The sequence below is a fragment of the Apis dorsata genome, unplaced genomic scaffold, assembly GCF_000469605.1.
Source record: "Apis dorsata unplaced genomic scaffold, Apis dorsata 1.3 scaffold_444, whole genome shotgun sequence".
In the NCBI taxonomy this organism is placed as follows: domain Eukaryota; kingdom Metazoa; phylum Arthropoda; class Insecta; order Hymenoptera; family Apidae; genus Apis; species Apis dorsata.
The window spans coordinates 24,036-27,655 of NW_006263692.1; the positions used below are offsets into that span (position 1 = coordinate 24,036).

Sequence of the window (3,620 nt, forward strand, 5' to 3'; positions counted from 1 at the left end):
AAAGGGTGTATCACGACGAGGGATGCATTGGGTGCGTACAACTGCGCCATCGCCGTAAGGCTGCGGTCGCCTTTTCCGCGACTGCGTCGTCTCGTCTGTAGTCGTGAGGGACCAGGAAAATTCAGCTGAAGAATGCGAAGGGGGACGTTAAATACGAGCCGTGAACGAGCCGCCAATAAACAGACATGTAGGCCAGTGTGTTTGTCGCGACACTAACGCGATGTACCAATTGATTCCCTCAACATCGACTTGACGATAGAGCACCGGCTTGTTATTTCATTCAATTTGCATCACCTATTTCATAAAATTGCGTGCCAACACTGTACACGACGAAGAAAATTGGTTCCGGTTTATTCCTAGCGCTCTACACGCATCGATTCGTTTTATAAGAAAAATTTCAAAATTTGGAACGTTCGATTTCAAGTTATAGAACTGGATATAAGAATGGACCTTTCCATCACGGCAATCGCCTTGACTTTTCCCCTTTTGTAACTTCGAGAATGCTTCGATAATTTTTATTATGATATTGTCTTTTATAATAGATTGTAATAGGTTATAGTTCTAGGAATAGTTTTTTTTTTTTTTTTATTTTTCTTTAGTTTCTATCTTTGGTTCTATCCACAAAAAGGCGCGTCGCTATGCTATTCGTATCGTGCATACTTCGTTTCTATTTTCAAGTTTTCGCTTGAAGATTTTCCTGAAGCTTACGACTATTCGAAACTATGCGCGCCCGTACCTTGCTTCCTAGTTCTAAATCATGCGAAGAAATTCGTCGAGCTTAAACTTCTCCGTTTATCTATAAAATAGAATCTTCGATTATATTTTCAAAAAATGAAAAGATATAAATTCGCGACAATACGAAGATTCTTCTCGAAACAATTTTAAAATTATTACGAGCGAATTACGATCGTATACGCGAGACGTATGTTTTTCCGACGTAACATACGATCGCGATAATTTTCACGGATCTTTTAAGAAATGTTTCTATGTTTCCAAGATTATTTTGTATATTTATACGCAACGTTTAAAAGGAAATCTTTGATCTTTTAAGTTTCGATTGAGAAAATTGCGGAAAAAAGTTTTTGTTACGGTACAATGATCAAAGAGCGTAGTTGGAACCGAACGGTGACACATTCCAATGATTCTTATAGATATTGCACCGCCATCGTCCGAAAATTGACCAAAGATGGATATATTCGTCGATGAAGAAGGAATCGCGTATATCGAGCTGGCAGAAATCACCATAGATTCCCATCGAATAAAGTTCGATGCATTCAGGTATACATATACGCCAACCGGACACTGTGAACCACGGATAAAGGAGAACGCGGTGCACTGCCAACCGATTGAGAGAGAGCACGATTCTTCGTTGATGCAGCCGACAGCACAACTGGCGGCTGTCCTACCGCACCTCTGCACATCCACCCACGCTATATCGATCGCCCCACCTCACTCTCCTCCGCTCCTCCTCCTGCTCCCACTGCTGCTTCCTACTAGCCCTCTGTTCTCCTCTTGCTTCCACCACTAGGATAGTAGTACCTAGTGTTCCTCGTGATGGCGGTACTGTTAATAGTACCAATGCCGATGCTATTTGTATATTGGCTACTACGGATACCATCAAGTGCGAGCGATACTCGTAATATTGAATTGGCATTGATACCGTGAAATATATAAAAAAGGATATTGAATTGCCTTCTTATAGTTTATTAGACGATTTAACCTTTTATTGCCTGATGCTATCTTCTAAGACTCTTTATCCTACTATATTGAGAGTTTAAGTACTCGGATAAGTATATATTCATATAATAATTCGTATAATATAAATTTTGTAATTTCAAAAATAATATTTCGAAGACTACTAAGCCTGTCATTACATTTACGTTATAAAATATTGTCAGGAAGAGAATTTTACTAAAATTACAAGAAAGTATAGATTCAATTGCTCTGTATTTAATATATTGACAGCTCACGGGTTAGTAAATCTAATATATTTTGTTTTAGAGAGGTCAATTATCAGATAATTTAATTGAGTTTTTTTTCGCTAAAAAACCATGTCAATGTCAAAATATAAGTCGAAATCACCAAAATATAAAATACTGATCAAAAATATACTTTTAAATATATTTGATTTTTTGGAGCAGAGAATTTATCGTGTTCATAATTAACATATTATACGTTTATTCAATTAGAAAAAAAGAAGATACACACAAGATTTCACTAAATCAGTGGAACGGAGAAGTCAGGATACACGTTACGTAATCGGCTGCGACGTAGATAACTGGTAGAGCAAGGCGAACAATAGGAAAGGAAACGGTGGGATGGAGCGTGGCTTTTACAAACCATGTTGTGTTCTAAAATGTTTCCTCGCTGGTTGCACACTTCTTAGCTTCTCTAATATACAACGAATGTTCCTTTTAGATAAAATTTGGATTACGTAAGACGAAAAAAATTTTCCTATCTAAAATGAACTATTCAAAATGAAGCAAAAAAATCAAGAAATGATTGCATCCATTTTGACTATTATTATTGTCGTTACAAAACTTTTCAAATTGTTAATTAAAATTTTAATAAATCTAAAAGCAATCTTGTTCTATTCGTAAAATAACTTTTTACTTTCTAACGAATCCGTTGCATTAAGATTTAACTTTTGATTGTCGGATCAAACGTGACCCATAATTTATTTAATTCATAAAAGGCATTATTTCACTTTCAGTGTATGAAGTTGAATCTTTTGAATACGGGTTTAGGATCAAAAGTGAACCGCATCAATGAATATTAAACTTATCTAATTTTCATTTTTTTAGAAACTCTTTCATTTCCTAACGAACCCTTCGTGTAAAGATTAATCCTCACAGAATATAGTTTGCCGATTCAAAAGTGAGCGATATCAAATGAACGCTAAATTTATCCAATAATCTCGTTCACAAAGAGTTTTTTCCACATTTTGATAAATCTATAATGATCAATCCTTAAAGGTTATTGGGTCAAAAATAATTCACAATAACGAATACGTAAAATTAAAAATTAATTTACGTCATTCGATTGTTAAATTGATTAAAAAAAATAAACCTAATTATCACACTGCAAAATAAAATTTTTGACAATAAATAATACATCGTTTTCATCATCAAAAATATTTAAACAACGTTACTTGATAAATTTTAATAACAATATATTTAAAATATATATAAAATACGAATACAATAATTATTGCACAATTATCCTCAACAATTTTCTTCCGAAGAACTCGTGAAAACGTTAATAGAATAGAAAAATCAATCGCTTCGAAAATAACTTGATTAATCCGGAAGAAGATTTGAAACAACACTTGTTGCCCGATTTTTAACGGTTTTTAAATCGATCGAGCGATTACATATGCGGAACGAACAGCCGATGAGAATCATCATCGAATACGGATCGAAGTCAAGGCGACAAACGTGTGTAACTAACGTAACGCCTTCGTAACTTTTGATACAGCTATTAAGCGCGTGCTTGCGTAAGAGGGTCACGTTATTTAAAGACGGAATGTTGTATCATCTAAACACGGTTTTATACGTAAGATACAAACCGTCCAACAATCGGGACATTGCACCCTTATATATATATATATATATATATAT

General features: G+C 34.8%; 1 protein-coding gene across 1 annotated transcript in view; it reads right to left on the reverse strand.

Annotated features, from left to right (window-relative positions):
• The window catches only part of LOC102672121, a 58,551-nt gene that overhangs the window by 10,539 nt on the left and 44,392 nt on the right, over nucleotides 1-3,620 (reverse strand). The window lies entirely within an intron of this gene.